Source organism: Oculina patagonica, chromosome 5 (genome assembly GCF_052425735.1).
Source record: "Oculina patagonica isolate OP01 chromosome 5, crgOcupat, whole genome shotgun sequence".
Classification (NCBI taxonomy): domain Eukaryota; kingdom Metazoa; phylum Cnidaria; class Anthozoa; order Scleractinia; family Oculinidae; genus Oculina; species Oculina patagonica.
The window spans coordinates 2566265-2581336 of record NC_135762.1 but is presented as its reverse complement, the minus strand read 5'-3'; the positions used below and the strand labels follow the sequence as shown (position 1 = coordinate 2581336).

The window sequence follows — 15072 nt, the reverse complement described above, 5'->3', positions numbered from 1 at the left end:
CCTGTCCCGAATAAGCGCCCTGACTCGAATAAGCGCCCTCCCTTGAGGTGCCAAAAGTAAATAAGCGCCCCGGGCGCTAAATCGAATCATTACGGTAGGTTACCTAGGAATGAGTAAATATTATGAATTTACTTTGTCGTGCAATAGTCAAACAAAACTGTTTTCCGGCAAGTATCTCACAAGAAACCTTGACTCTCGTTATAAAAAACACACACTAGATAAGAAAGATAACTTCGATTCAACCAAAATTGCACTCAATTCAAACATTCCCAAAAATCAGTATATAATTGATACCGTAATCAAAGATGAAATAAGTGTTTGATGATAAAAAGAAAAAGAAAAAGAAATAAATTTATTACGTGAAAATTTAAAATTGTAATGCAAAACAACCGTTCAAAAACCTCGACTTTTTATGATTTAACATTCCTTCACGCTTAGATATAGCAACTCCTGTTGCGTACGGGTTGCGTAAAGAATTAGAAGAAAATGAAAAATGAAGAGGGAGTAGTATATCATCAAACACTTATACATTACTATCAACATGCGTAGTTGTGGACGTGTTCCCACCTAGAACATAAATAACCGCTTTTGTATTTCACCAGCAAAAGGGGTGTGCTGCCCTTAGATAGAAGGGAAGAACACCACTTACTCTGTTGAGACACCGCTCGGTGGTGGACCACTTAGAAAAATTCGCACACACACAAAAAAAAAATTATGATAAATATAAGGTATATATACGTAAAAGTACGTTATTTACATTCCTCAATTACGGTTGAGTCCGTTCTCCATACCCTACGAGCAACTGTGTGGTGTTCTTACATACGATTGAAAGCATGCTCAAAACATTGTAGAATACAGGACTCATGTATGAACTTTCTGCAACATGGCAATCTAGAAGACGGTATCCCCGCGGAAGGGTCGTCTACACAAACAAAACATTTTGTGCGTAGGAAAGCCTCTAAGCGTGCTGCTCTGCGATGCGCACGAGTTCTTCTATTAGACAAATTCAGGTAACAATCTTACTTGATTTAGGAAGAGAATCAAGAGAACCGCGGTCCAAAACTCCGGACGAAGGCGCCCGACCGACGCAGCTGATACACCCCTATCGAAAGACACGAACCGGTTCAGCTCTAAGTGGATAGGAGCGCACCAGGAATGCGTCGCACCGACACCCAACTAAGGCGATTCGCAACGAAGTTGGTCCGAATGTGAACCGCGATCCTCCTGAATGTAAAAGCACAATTAATCTAAATAAAGACGAGTGAGCTCTTCGCCTAACCGAATAAATACATTTCATTAAATAATCATAAAGCGAACGACTGACAGAAATGACGGTGATGATAGCTGAGCCTGGGGTATGCGCTAAAAAAACATCTAAAAGAAAACGCCACTTGTATTGTGGACAGAGACAATGGTAACTAAGGACATATTGTTCTTGTGAATATAAAATTTGCATACAGCTCAGCTTGTGTTTAGGGAAGCTGCGGAAAGGTAGTTTTATACTAGATTTTGCAGAGAAAAGTTGTAATGACGGACGAAGTGCAAAGGACAGAATGTGGTAAGTGAATTTGTACCAGTTATGATGCATAAAAACAAAAAATTTTCTGTTAAAATAACGAGCCGAGAAGGGTGATCGAATAAATTCAGAAACCAAACAAACAAAAAACACAATTTAAATCATGAAAAGTGAGACGAGATCAATTTCGCTTAGAAGGAAGTAGCTTGCTGCACTTAGAGCAAGAAAAAGCAATTGGTTTTAATTGTTTAATTTGTAATGCTGGTGCCGAGGCTAACTGCAGATCTGAAGTCTCATGATCGCTCGCACTATTGGTAATAAATTCGTGCGGTCAGAAGGAACAATCAATTCCTCTAGCGCTGCTTGCGAATGCAAGACAAATTGATTCTTCTTGAAATGGAATTTTGCGGACAGTTTGGCGCGATTGCTTGCGAAAAACCCGTGCAGTGGGAAAGAAAAATCATAACAGCATTGAGTATAGCCATTGCAAAGGCAAAACAAGTTAGATAATTGGTTAAGTGCGTTGTACGAACAAAACGTAGTTGTGATAAGCGTTTACGAGGCGAGGGCACTTTGTTAGCGTATGGTCCATCGAGTAGATAAATGTTCCTTATATTCAAAGACTGCAACGTTAAATGGTCAAAGGTCAGAGGTGGTGTAGGATTAAGTGAGTTTTAAGCAAGCGTAAAATGTGGTAGTTGTGTTTTCTAAGCCATGAAATGAAGTCTGTGTAAACAGAGGTACAAGTAAATTTATGCACTCAGGACAATTCTTAAGACGATAAATTGTTAAGGGAGTCACTGATGTGTAGTGTATGCATGGAGCCGGTTGTAAAATCATGTATTGTCAACATGCGTTGTTTTGAAGAAAGTAACTCTTTTCTCCGAGATGAAATAATCATCTAAATTCGAACAGTCCTGTGCTAAGGTATAGCGATAAGTACTGTTCTTAGCCACAACAACTCTAACTAGTGAGTATAGTGTTTGTGTTTTTGCCTGTTCAGGTTGTTGCTCTTAGTTCTCTTTGTTCTGTCTGCGAATCGTTTATTCATTTTTTTTTTTTTTTTTTTCATCTCTGAATTTGCTGAAATAAGAAAGGAAGAAAACAAGGCCAGTTAATCAGTGATTCATCCTATCAATACAAGGTGAAAATAGCAATTCATCAGGAGGTTTGCGAAGCTTGGGCATTAAAAATGTGTAAGGTGGTGTGTGTGACTGACCGTCTAGTTTGGGTTGTAAATTCGCCTGGAGAAAAAGGCTGTCATTGTTAATTAACAGGTTTTTTAAATTGACTCACACGAAAATCAGAACTGTTCTGTACCGAATTGTCTGAAACGTTAGTAATAGGTTCTTTTGGATAATGATATGCTTGAAAATTCAGAACTTTCGCTATTTTCTCTGTCATAGGATTATCTCCCAAATATTCGCTTAAACTTGGAAAAGTCAATGCTTCCTCATATGTAGACAATCTAGTAAAACTCAGGGGCTCTTAGGCTGAGATACGCAATAATCAGAAAGCGCTATGTCTGTTACTTCGCCTTGCATTGAATTGTCCAATTGCTGTATCTTTCCCGCTGTATCATTCATTGACTCTTTCTGACTTGCTTGGCCAGGCAGGGCAGGGAGAGAAACTTAAGGTCAGTCGGATTTTTGAGTGAATACGAAAAAGCGTCTGTGTCCAATGAGCTTATTGTGTCACCCGAAATTAAACATGCATCTACTGCATCTAATTTCTGTTGAATGGAAGTTGAATTTGGATATAATGTATGCGCAACTTGATCAGGGTTGAGCACATATTTATCCGGAGCCTGAGTGAACGAATTATACATGCTAGTATGGGTCTAGTATAAATATCATGATCACTGTGATTTGTAATAAATTTTGGTTCTCTTACATTGTTATTCTCCCAAACATTGTTGATCGGGAAAGAAGAAGTAATAGTTTCGTCAGCTCCTTGTGGGGCTGGTCTACTGAGAAAATTTGTGTACTCTTTAGAATGAATTTCGTCTGCTAGATAAGACGAATTTGGATTTGGATAATTGGTAATTTCATCAGAACAACGTAGTTCCGGTAACTTATGTAACTTTTGTGAGTTTATATTTTCATCAGAACCAAGTTGTTCTGGTAACCTACTAAAATTCGAATTTTGTTCATTTGTAATTTCATCAGAACTATTGTGTTCTGGCAACTTAGGAGAATGCATAACTTCATCAGAACAGTAGTGTTCTGGCAACTTACTAATTTGTGAATCTATTATATTATCGAATAGCGTGTCATTAAAACTTTCTGTTTTCTCCTCTAAATTCTGTGTTTGATTTGCCGCAATTGCATCATAAATGCATTCTTGGTTTCTTTTTATAATTAGTTCATCCACGTGGGTACTATTATTTTCATCAATGGTCACATTAGCATTAATGTTTCCATCGGTACAAATTGACATTTTGTTATCACTCATTCTGTCACTTCTTAGAACTTCTAGAGAGTATTCGCGCGCTTTTGCATATGCATTCGTTTCAAAATGTTTTGGTCTGGTATGTTCACTAATGTCCAACGTTGGAATTGTTTTATCAACAAACATATCTTGATTGTCGTGGACAAATATGTACATAAACTACATATTGGATTAGTCAGATCGGTGAAATTTCGTTCATTTGACACGCTATTACTAGCTGGTAATGTCGGTCTCGCGAAAACCTTATTATCCAAAATAGGCGAATCAGTAGATCTTACATCTGAGCTATTCTTATGATTAATGACAATAGGCGGTTTACCGCGACAATCAAAAACACTATTTACACCTGTGCGATGAGCAAAGTTGTTACGCCTTAAAGTTGAACGCTTAAAAGAAAAACCCTTATGAAGAAAACATTGCTTTTGCTTTCCACTGACTAATATGATTGTGCATTACGTTTTCTTTCCCATATGTACAAGATTTTGCTCTCCTAAAATTGGCTGTATTATATTTACAAAAGTTTCTCTTGCTTACAGGGACTCTTGGGGTACCAACAAGAGTCCTTAAGCGTTTAACTGGTTAGACTGGTTTCTGAAACGAGGCGGTGCCTCCAATGCCAGTAGACAAGTGCGCGGTTGGTAAGCAGATGGAAATTGTTCCCTGCCGTGATAGTTACTTTCGCTGTTTCTGTAATGTCGCCCATATGAGCGAAATTCAGAATGGCGCGGATTGTGATACCGCCGAAACTCATGCTTTAAACGTGTAACTTGGTTCTGTAACTGTGCTAGTTGCTGGTTGGTATCTCCCTGCCAATTAGTAGGGGGAAAGGGATACCAAGTCCCAGGTGGCTGATCATAAGCAGCCATGGCATAAGTGGCATGGAATTGTTGCTCTTGCTGCTGTTGTTGTTTTTGAAGTTGTTTAATTTGCCTAGTCAACTCATCATATTTCCTATCATGTGCTTCAGGATCTGATCCTGGCGCCGCAGCAGCGATGACCTTATTATTAGCGGCTGATTTGTCTACTAACTTGCTAAACATTGTTTGCATTTGTTCTAAGACAGATTGTGTATCTGAAAAGCCCTGGCGCTTATTGACAATGTCTTTCATGCGCGCCAATGATTCTGCGTCACGAAAGTTTTTTGGTCTACTTAGCGACACATATGCCTGAAGGTCACCCTGAAGGCCTTCGATGAAATAGCGCATTGTTTCATTATCAGAAAGTTTAAGTCGCTTACAAAGGCGCGTGATATCTGCGATATAATCGTCAATAGCCTCGCCCTTGTTGTGCTTGCGCGCACTTAATTGCTGACTTAAAATCCACTCTTGTGGACCTGAACCAAAACGTTCCTGAAAAGCATCAAAAAGCGCTTTTAAATCATTTGCAACTTCGGGAGGCAAAGAAAGAAACCACGCGTGCGCAATCCCCTGTAAATATAAGGGAAAGGCGTTTAGTTGCAAATCAGCTGTCCAATTATTAAGTTTAGCAATACGCTGAAAATTGCTTAACCATTCTAATGCGTCCGCAACCGGATTGCCATCGAAAGTGTCTGGCTTTAAATTATGAAAAGGCGATTTTTTTTTATCAAACTTGGATTGTAACGAAGCCAATTGAGTTTTGTGCGTTTCTGAATCCTTTTCTATATCGCCCTTCAAGGTTTGTGCAAAATCTTTCAAAAGCTTTTCCAAATCCTTCTTTTGGTCTTCATCCATTATGGTTGATTTTAGTGGCCTATCTGGACAAACACAGATATCGGTATTGGATTGTTTGCGCGCGGTTTGTTGTTGCCTAGTTTGTGAGCGCGTACGAGGTAATGAAATCCGATCTACCTAAAGCGTCGCTAATATTAACCTACTTGAAGACAATAGATTGCGTGACGCACGCTCCCCTAAATTGATTAATCAATTTAAGAATCAAAGCGTTCAAATCAAACAATGTCAATTATACGTTCTTAACAGAAAACAAAACGAGTTCAGTTCAATCAAGCACTAAGGCTCCTCGGTGGGGAATCCCCGGTTCTCACACTGCACTTCGTTCACTCTTCGTCTGCTTCTTCATTCGGTACCAGCAGTACCAACTTCTGGCAAGGTCATTCTAGGTAGCTGACCGGCTTGGTTCTTTGGCCCTTGTTACTAAGAGACGCATCTCCGACTGCTAGCTTGACCTTTCGCACATAGCCATCAGCATCAGGGTAAACGCTTTCCACTCGGGCAATCTGCAAAATATTCCGTGGAAGGTTGTCGTCCTTTATGATCACAACATCATTAACTGCAAGATTGCGGCGAGGGCGTGTCCACTTCTGTCGTTCTTGAAGCGATTGCAGATATTCTTTCTTCCAGCGTGACCAGAATTCATTCGCTTAATACTGGACTCGGCGTCATCGTTTGGGAAGGTAGACGTCGGCTCGTTGAAACACTCCAGGCGGTGGCAAAACTACCGAGCTCAGTCCTTCAACTGTCAGGGGTCGGCTGTTAACAACTGCTTCTGCTTCCGTCATAAAGGTTCGGAGGGATTCGTCGTCCAGTTGCGTACCGCATTGATCTAACAGGACAGCAAGCACATTACGTACTGTTCGGATCTGACAGGTGAATGGCACGTGAGGACATACACGTGAAGATAACTCCGTAACGCTTAAGCTCCTTTCGACCTTCCTTGATATGGAAGGGTCCAAACAGATCAACAGCACAGTAAGTGAAGGAACGTGGTATTGGACTGATCGTCTAGGAGCGCATACACGAGGCATTCGTTGCTTGGATCATTGGGATGGTGAAGCCAGACTGGAACAATAATCGAATGTGCTTGATTTTGGTTCTGCGTGCTTGCAAAACAGGCTGCAGGATTATCTGATGAGGGCGGCTTACTTGGATCTTTAGCTGTGCTGGTGTCGCCTTGTTCTCCCTCCCGCCTTTTAAAATCGCCATGAAGTGAGGTTGGATGCGATCTTTTACAGACGTTGCACGTGCTTCCTTTTGGGCAGTCCTTTGATAGATGACCATACTCCAGACAGCCAAAGCAAAGCCCCTTTGTTGAAGCGAAAGCCTTCCTTTCACTTATCGGTTTGCTCACAAACTCGTAACATACGTCAATGTTATGTGCCTTGTTGCAGAGTGCACACTTCTTGCTATCCGAGGTTTCTTTACTTTCCGGAATTTTCCACGCTGAGCTTGTCATAAAAGTGTTGACCCCATAAGGTATTCCTTGAAATTATCTCCGCCTTTCAGATCTTTTCCTTTCGTAGAGGTTGTTGTTGCTTGGCGGCGGTGAAGACAAGGTTGGGTCGCAGGCTATGTCGGCTTCTCTTACCACAAACTTTACAAACTCAGAAAAAGGGGGAAAGGTCCCCTTCTCTTCCTTCCAGTTGAAGGCAGCTCGGCGCCATCGATTGCTGGCCCACCTTGGCAGTTTCGATGCTAGTTTTCTGTTCTCTTGGTCGTCGTCGAGAACTCGCAGACTCCCGTTGCTCTTCATAAGTTGTTCACACTGAACCAAGTAATTCGCAAATTTTCTCATTCCAGGGCCATCGTTAGGGTGGATAGTAGACCAGGAGTCAAGCTTACTTCGGCAGCTAGACACGACAACAAATGGGTCTCCAAACCATGTGGGAAGCATTTCTTTCGCCTTTTCGTAGGCGTCCTCAGAATCAAGGAACAGGAAGCTAGCCACGACCTGTTTCGCCTTTCCTTTGACGTATTTTCCTAAATAGTGGAGTCTTTCAAAAGGCTTTACTGCTCGTGCTTCAATGAGTGTTTCGAAGGCCTTTAAAGGTTACTGATTTACCATGTTTAAAGTCATCCCCCATTCTGATTCCATTATCTGGTGTACCGGGATCAGGACATGGAGCTGTGCACTGTGGAATGTCGTCTGAACATATTCCATTGTTACAGCTGATAGTTGCCTTTCCTTTCAGTTCATAATCGACCTTGCATTTAAAGGTCACTGATTTACCATGTCTAAAGTCGTCACCGGTTCTCCTTCCATTGCCTAGCATGCCGGGATCAGAACATGGAGCCCAGCATCGTGGAATAGGTAAACTCCAATCTTTGGTGTCTTCGCAGAAAATCTTGCTTCTTTCTACTGATAGTGTGTACTTATCTTTGAAAATAAATTCCACTGAACCACCAAAGTTATAACCATTCTTCACATTTACCGTGAAGAGGAGTACCTGGGTTCCCACAGCTTATAATTTTACACGTTGTTGGAAATCCACTCCATGACTCGTCATTTTGACAAGTTCGAATCTCTGAGCCACTGATTTCGTAGCCTTTCTCCTTGCACTTAAATCTGACGACACCAACCACTCTTGTGTGGGTTTCAAATACTTTTTCAGCCTTATCAGGAGTTTGTAGCACTCCACAATCAATTGGTTCACAAGTTGGCATTTTTCCACCCCATCTCTGATTCGCTTGGCATTGACGGTATTTGTCTCCGACAAGCTTGTAGCCATGGTTGCATTCAAAATAATAATAATAATAATAATAATAATAATAATAATAATAATATATTTATATAGCGCCAATATCCTAAAAGTTCAAAAGCGCTTTACAGAAATAAAAATAGTTAAAAGGTTACAAAAAATGCTTACAATCTTAGACTAATAAAAAATGTTGCTAAAAAGTTATAAAAATGCTTTTTTAAAAAGGAAAGTTTTAAGTTTATGTTTAAAAAGGGATTCTGAGGAGCTGTTCTTAATGTCAGAAGGTAGAGTATTCCAGAGTGTAGGAGCTGCCACGGAGAAAGATCTTGCGCCATATGTTTTCAAATTGAAATGCGGAATAGAAAGAAGGTCTTTTGAAGATGAGCGTAGCTGACGAGGTGGAGTGTAAGGAGTAAGGAGGTCGCGAACGTATGAAGGTGCAATAAACTTTACTTTTGAATGTGAAGATGTAGGACTTCAGTTTGCCGTTTGGAAGGTTCCCCGGGTTACCACAACTTTTTGGAGAGCAAGCAAAGGAACGGCTGGTCCATCCTTCTGAGCCACACGTCAGCAGTCCTATTCCTATTGTGAAATATCCAGTCTTGCACTTGAGAAATACTTTGTCTGAATATTTGTATGAAGATTTCGTTAAACCTCTGATCTCAGAATTGTCCGGAAGTTTTGGAGGGTCACAAGAAGGCAATACACGTTTTGGTTTGGTTTGATTCCATTCTCCCAAACTAGTGCAAGTAAGGTATTTGGAGCCCTCCATCTTGTAACCCTGGGAAGCAGGTGTATTCCGCTCTATCTCCCACTGCCACATAATCTTCATCGTAATTTCGACTAAAAATTTATTTATTCCCATTGTTGATGTCTCCAGGGTCCTTGCAGATGATCTTGCATGATAGTTCTGTACCATCCCATCTCCTTATACCACGACAAGTCCGTATCTTGGATCCAAGCAAAGTGTAAGATTTATTACACCGATATCTGAAAGTGGACAAAAATGTGGTCGAGGAATATTCGTCTCTCCCATTTTGTAGAACGAAAGGCTTTCCGCAGTCAACAACTTTCGAAACACAACTGTAACCACAGTCTCCATCACAAACACATTGCCTGTCTCTACTTCAACCTAAGTCTGGATTGCATTGTTTTCTGCAGTATCGGAAAGCTTCCTTATTAGTTCTTTCGCATGTACAGCTTGGCTTGACTTTGTCCCAAGCTCCTGTCCTTGTACATGTTAAGATGCTGCTCCCTTGCATTGTGAAGCCTGGCAATAAAAACCATTCTTCACATTAGTTTGTTTACCGTGAAGAGGAGTACCTGGCTTCCTACAGCTTATAATTTTACACGATTTTGGAAATCCACTCCATGAATCGTCATTTTGCATTGACAAGTTCGAATCTCTGAGCCACTGATTTCGTAGCCTTTCTCTTTGCACTTAAATCTGACGACACCAACCACTCTTGTGTGGGTTTCAAATACTTTTTCAGCCTTATCAGGAGTTTGTAGCACTCCACAATCAATTGGTTCACAAGTTGGCATTTTTCCACCCCATCTCTGATTCGCTTGGCATTGACGGTATTTGTCTCCGACAAGCTTGTAGCCATGGTTGCATTCAAAATAATAATAATAATAATAATAATAATAATAATAATAATTTTTTAAAAATAATTGATTATTCGAATAAGAACTTTATATATAAACATATTATTTACATAATAATAAAAAACAGTGTCTTTAAAAATGTAGAAAAATAGTAAAAGCGACTTCGAGAGCAATAATAAAAGAAGAACTATATATTAAAAAAAAATATTCGATCTAAATTGCAGTACGAGAATTCTCTACTTGAAAGTCCATATCATAAATGTCAATGTTCCTGTTTCTCTTTACAGTTCTTGATCCCCTTAGGCAGATTAAGGCGGATCGGAGGATCGCAAATGAGACTTTTGATCTGATCCAAGACACCGTTGTTGCGTAATCCTCCCCTTTCTTTGCGGCGATTAATAATAATAATAATAATAATAATAATAATAATAATATATTTATATAATAATAATATATTTATATAGCGCCAATATCCTAAAAGTTCAAAAGCGCTTTACAGAAATAAAAATAGTTAAAAGGTTACAAAAAATGCTTACAATCTTAGACTAATAAAAAATGTTGCTAAAAAGTTATAAAAATGCTTTTTTAAAAAGGAAAGTTTTAAGTTTATGTTTAAAAAGGGATTCTGAGGAACTGTTCTTAATGTCAGAAGGTAGAGTATTCCAGAGTGTAGGAGCTGCCACGGAGAAAGATCTTGCGCCATATGTTTTCAAATTGAAATGCGGAATAGAAAGAAGGTCTTTTGAAGATGAGCGTAGCTGACGAGGTGGAGTGTAAGGAGTAAGGAGGTCGCGAACGTATGAAGGTGCAATAAACTTTACTTTTGAATGTGAAGATGTAGGACTTCAGTTTGCCGTTTGGAAGGTTCCCCGGGTTACCACAACTTTTTGGAGAGCAAGCAAAGGAACGGCTGGTCCATCCTTCTGAGCCACACGTCAGCAGTCCTATTCCTATTGTGAAATATCCAGTCTTGTACTTGAGAAATACTTTGTCTGAATATTTGTATGAAGATTTCGTTAAACCTCTGATCTCAGAATTGTCCGGGAGTTTTGGAGGGTCACAAGAAGGCAATACACGTTTTGGTTTGGTTTGATTCCATTCTCCCAAACTAGTGCAAGTAAGGTATTTGGAGCCCTCCATCTTGTAACCCTGGGAAGCAGGTGTATTCCGCTCTATCTCCCACTGCCACATAATCTTCATCGTAATTTCGACTAAAAATTTATTTATTCCCATTGTTGATGTCTCCAGAGTCCTTGCAGATGATCTTGCATGATGGTTCTGTACCATCCCATCTCCTTATACCACGACAAGTCCGTATCTTGGATCCAAGCAAAGTGTAAGATTTATTACACCGATATCTGAAAGTGGACAAAAATGTGGTCGAGGAATATTCGTCTCTCCCATTTTGTAGAACGAAAGGCTTTCCGCAGTCAACAACTTTCGAAACACAACTGTAACCACAGTCTCCATCACAAACACATTGCCTGTCTCTACTTCAACCTAAGTCTGGATTGCATTGTTTTCTGCAGTATCGGAAAGCTTCCTTATTAGTTCTTTCGCATGTACAGCTTGGCTTGACTTTGTCCCAAGCTCCTGTCCTTGTACATGTTAAGATGCTGCTCCCTTGCATTGTGAAGCCTGGCAATAAAAACCATTCTTCACATTAGTTTGTTTACCGTGAAGAGGAGTACCTGGCTTCCTACAGCTTATAATTTTACACGATTTTGGAAATCCACTCCATGAATCGTCATTTTGCATTGACAAGTTCGAATCTCTGAGCCACTGATTTCGTAGCCTTTCTCTTTGCACTTAAATCTGACGACACCAACCACTCTTGTGTGGGTTTCAAATACTTTTTCAGCCTTATCAGGAGTTTGTAGCACTCCACAATCAATTGGTTCACAAGTTGGCATTTTTCCACCCCATCTCTGATTCGCTTGGCATTGACGGTATTTGTCTCCGACAAGCTTGTAGCCATGGTTGCATTCAAAATAATAATAATAATAATAATAATAATAATAATAATAATTTTTTAAAAATAATTGATTATTCGAATAAGAACTTTATATATAAACATATTATTTACATAATAATAAAAAACAGTGTCTTTAAAAATGTAGAAAAATAGTAAAAGCGACTTCGAGAGCAATAATAAAAGAAGAACTATATATTAAAAAAAAATATTCGATCTAAATTGCAGTACGAGAATTCTCTACTTGAAAGTCCATATCATAAATGTCAATGTTCCTGTTTCTCTTTACAGTTCTTGATCCCCTTAGGCAGATTAAGGCGGATCGGAGGATCGCAAATGAGACTTTTGATCTGATCCAAGACACCGTTGTTGCGTAATCCTCCCCTTTCTTTGCGGCGATTAATAATAATAATAATAATAATAATAATAATATATTTATATAATAATAATATATTTATATAGCGCCAATATCCTAAAAGTTCAAAAGCGCTTTACAGAAATAAAAATAGTTAAAAGGTTACAAAAAATGCTTACAATCTTAGACTAATAAAAAATGTTGCTAAAAAGTTATAAAAATGCTTTTTTAAAAAGGAAAGTTTTAAGTTTATGTTTAAAAAGGGATTCTGAGGAACTGTTCTTAATGTCAGAAGGTAGAGTATTCCAGAGTGTAGGAGCTGCCACGGAGAAAGATCTTGCGCCATATGTTTTCAAATTGAAATGCGGAATAGAAAGAAGGTCTTTTGAAGATGAGCGTAGCTGACGAGGTGGAGTGTAAGGAGTAAGGAGGTCGCGAACGTATGAAGGTGCAATAAACTTTACTTTTGAATGTGAAGATGTAGGACTTCAGTTTGCCGTTTGGAAGGTTCCCCGGGTTACCACAACTTTTTGGAGAGCAAGCAAAGGAACGGCTGGTCCATCCTTCTGAGCCACACGTCAGCAGTCCTATTCCTATTGTGAAATATCCAGTCTTGTACTTGAGAAATACTTTGTCTGAATATTTGTATGAAGATTTCGTTAAACCTCTGATCTCAGAATTGTCCGGGAGTTTTGGAGGGTCACAAGAAGGCAATACACGTTTTGGTTTGGTTTGATTCCATTCTCCCAAACTAGTGCAAGTAAGGTATTTGGAGCCCTCCATCTTGTAACCCTGGGAAGCAGGTGTATTCCGCTCTATCTCCCACTGCCACATAATCTTCATCGTAATTTCGACTAAAAATTTATTTATTCCCATTGTTGATGTCTCCAGAGTCCTTGCAGATGATCTTGCATGATGGTTCTGTACCATCCCATCTCCTTATACCACGACAAGTCCGTATCTTGGATCCAAGCAAAGTGTAAGATTTATTACACCGATATCTGAAAGTGGACAAAAATGTGGTCGAGGAATATTCGTCTCTCCCATTTTGTAGAACGAAAGGCTTTCCGCAGTCAACAACTTTCGAAACACAACTGTAACCACAGTCTCCATCACAAACACATTGCCTGTCTCTACTTCAACCTAAGTCTGGATTGCATTGTTTTCTGCAGTATCGGAAAGCTTCCTTATTAGTTCTTTCGCATGTACAGCTTGGCTTGACTTTGTCCCAAGCTCCTGTCCTTGTACATGTTAAGATGCTGCTCCCTTGCATTGTGAAGCCTGGCAATAAAAACCATTCTTCACATTAGTTTGTTTACCGTGAAGAGGAGTACCTGGCTTCCTACAGCTTATAATTTTACACGATTTTGGAAATCCACTCCATGAATCGTCATTTTGCATTGACAAGTTCGAATCTCTGAGCCACTGATTTCGTAGCCTTTCTCTTTGCACTTAAATCTGACGACACCAACCACTCTTGTGTGGGTTTCAAATACTTTTTCAGCCTTATCAGGAGTTTGTAGCACTCCACAATCAATTGGTTCACAAGTTGGCATTTTTCCACCCCATCTCTGATTCGCTTGGCATTGACGGTATTTGTCTCCGACAAGCTTGTAGCCATGGTTGCATTCAAAATAATAATAATAATAATAATAATAATAATAATTTTTTAAAAATAATTGATTGTTCGAATAAGAACTTTATATATAAACATATTATTTACATAATAATAAAAAACAGTGTCTTTAAAAATGTAGAAAAATAGTAAAAGCGACTTCGAGAGCAATAATAAAAGAAGAACTATATATTAAAAAAAAAATATTCGATCTAAATTGCAGTACGAGAATTCTCTACTTGAAAGTCCATATCATAAATTTCAATGTTCCTGTTTCTCTTTACAGTTCTTGATCCCCTTAGGCAGATTAAGGCGGATCGGAGGATCGCAAATGAGACTTTTGATCTGATCCAAGACACCGTTGTTGCGTAATCCTCCCCTTTCTTTGCGGCGATTAATAATAATAATAATAATAATAATAATAATAATATATTTATATAATAATAATATATTTATATAGCGCCAATATCCTAAAAGTTCAAAAGCGCTTTACAGAAATAAAAATAGTTAAAAGGTTACAAAAAATGCTTACAATCTTAGACTAATAAAAAATGTTGCTAAAAAGTTATAAAAATGCTTTTTTAAAAAGGAAAGTTTTAAGTTTATGTTTAAAAAGGGATTCTGAGGAACTGTTCTTAATGTCAGAAGGTAGAGTATTCCAGAGTGTAGGAGCTGCCACGGAGAAAGATCTTGCGCCATATGTTTTCAAATTGAAATGCGGAATAATAATAATAATAATAATAACATTTATAGTGCGCAAATTTCATATATAAAATGTTCAAATGCGCATTACAAGATTAAAAACGGAATAAAAAAGCTAAAAACTAAAATTACAATTAAGAGTAAACTTACAATGAATTTAAAAAGCTAAAGCTACAATTAAAGGTAAACTTACAATGATTTTAAAAAGCTAAAATTACAATTATTAAAAGTAAAATATAATTTAAAAACAACTATGATAAAAATGAACGACGAAAAAGGTGTGTTTTTAGCTTAGCTTTAAAAATAGTAACAGTGCTGGCACTTCTTATATCAAATGGAAGCGCGTTCCAAAGTTTCGGCGCAGCACAGGTAAAAGAACGGTCACCTAGTGTGGCTTTTGATTTAAAACGTGGATAGCTAAGTAAAAGGTTATCGCTAG

At 38.8% G+C, this 15072-nt stretch overlaps 3 pseudogenes across 1 annotated transcript in view; 1 reads left to right on the top strand and 2 right to left on the bottom strand.

Moving 5' to 3' along the window:
• The first annotated feature begins 1464 nt into the window (after positions 1 to 1464).
• LOC144654743 (uncharacterized) overlaps positions 1465 to 15072 on the top strand; it is a 29772-nt pseudogene continuing 16164 nt past the window's right edge. Inside the window, exon 1 of the transcript XR_013570973.1 lies at positions 1465 to 1558. The product of XR_013570973.1 is annotated as an uncharacterized LOC144654743 (transcript). The remainder of the gene's footprint in view (positions 1559 to 15072) is intronic.
• Positions 6411 to 9771, bottom strand: LOC144654179 (CUB and sushi domain-containing protein 3-like; annotated as a pseudogene).
• Positions 9783 to 13937, bottom strand: LOC144654177 (sushi, von Willebrand factor type A, EGF and pentraxin domain-containing protein 1-like; annotated as a pseudogene).